Raw genomic sequence first — 1802 nt, forward strand, 5'->3', positions numbered from 1 at the left:
TTCTTGGGTTTCTTATTCTTTTATGCGAAGAAGCAAAAGTCTTGGTAAATTCGTTCCCGAGATCGAAAGATTCTTGCATTAGAGAAGGAGAGAAGCACGAAATAATAACGTCATGGCTGAGCAACACACTCTTAAGGAGTATGCAACCCCTTCTACGAAAGAGCCACATGCGATTATTGTGTACCCAATGGTTGAGGGTATTAATTTTGAAATTAAGCTTGCACTTCTTAACTTGGTGCAGCAAAATCAATTTTCCGGATCACCCACTGAGGATCAGAATCTTCATATTGCTACTTTTCTAAGACTCAATGGAACCTTGAAAGCAAACCAAGAGGCCGTAAGGCTGCACCTCTTTCCTTTTTCATTTAGGGATAAAGCTAGTGCATGGTTTCAATCATTGCAGGTTGGTTCTATCACTTCATGGGATCAAATGAGGCAAGCATTCCTTGCCCGATTCTTTCCCCCTTCTAAAACTGCTCAATCGAGGGATCAAATCACACGATTCAGTCAAAGAGATGGGGAATCTCTTCACGATACGTGGGAGCATTTCAAAGAAATGCTTAGGCTTTCCCCCATCATGGTCTAGCGAAGTGGATTATTGTCCACACTTTTTATAATGGTCTTTCATATACCACAAAAATGACTATTGATGCAACTGCAGGTGGAGCTTTAACGAACAAAAATTACACAGCAACATATGCTTTGATCAAGGACATGGCAAAAAACCACTACCAATGGACGAGTGAAAGAGCCATCACTGATGTTGCTCCTTCACCCTCTAAAAAAGAGGCAGGTATGTACGAAGTCTCTTTCCTTGATCATCTATCTGCTAAAGTGGACATGCTCTTTCAAAAATTTGATAAAATGAGTGTTAGTGTTGTCACACCTACTCCTGTTTCACCTCCATGTGAAGTCTGTGGTATATTTGACCATACTGGCGTTGAATGCCAACTAGGTAGTGTTGTTGAAAGTAATGAGCAATTGAATTATGCTTAATATAACCAAGGGATGAGGCCAAATCAAAAAATTTATAATAAAACTCCTCAAAATCCCTTTGGACAAACAGCACCACCCGGTTATGCAAACAACCAAAGAGTCCCTCAAAAATCCAGCTTGGAACTTTTAATGGAAAATTATGTTATGAATCAATCCAAGCAGATTCAAGAGCTTAAAACTCAAACAGGGTTTTTGAATGACTCACTTGTCAAACTCACATCTAAAGTAGACTCCATTGTTACTCACAATAAAATGTTGGAGACTCAAATCTCTAGAGTGGCCCAACAAGTGGTTGATTCCTCTCAAACCCCTAGAATCTTTCCAGGTCAAACTGAAGTCAACCCCAAAGCCCACATAAATGCTACTACACTTAGGGATGGTAAACAGTTAGAGGACCCAGTTGTGAAAACCAAAACAATTGAGGGAGAGATAGAGAGTGATAATTCGCAAAGTGAGGAAGCCATAGGAGAGAATGAAAAACCACTTGATTCACCACCTCATAAACTCAAAATTCCTTTTCTACAAAGGCTTGCCAAGCCTAACTTGGAGGCATAGTTTAAGAAGTTTATTGACATGCTGAAAAAAATATACATCAATATTCCTTTTACTGAAGCTTTGTCTCAGATGCCTCTCTATGCAAAATTTGTGAAAGATATTTTATTAAAGAAAATAACGATAGAGGCTTACGGGCAATAGCTTTAACAAGAGAGTGTAGTGCTGTCATAAAGAAATTGCCTCCCAAGCTCGGAGATCCAGGTAGTTTTTCCATCCCTTGTGTGATTGGGAGTGAAACCATTGAGAATGCC

General features: G+C 39.5%; 1 non-coding gene across 1 annotated transcript; it reads right to left on the reverse strand.

The window, feature by feature from the left end:
• Positions 1-479: 479 nt before the first annotated feature.
• On the reverse strand, positions 480-584 carry LOC146906564 (small nucleolar RNA R71). The gene has a single exon (XR_015020990.1). It is a non-coding gene; the product is annotated as a small nucleolar RNA R71 (small nucleolar RNA).
• Between the last annotated feature and the right edge of the window lie 1218 nt (positions 585-1802).

The sequence above is a fragment of the Medicago sativa genome, chromosome 7 (genome assembly GCF_051527215.1).
Source record: "Medicago sativa cultivar Bolivia chromosome 7, Bolivia_mono, whole genome shotgun sequence".
Taxonomy (NCBI): domain Eukaryota; kingdom Viridiplantae; phylum Streptophyta; class Magnoliopsida; order Fabales; family Fabaceae; genus Medicago; species Medicago sativa.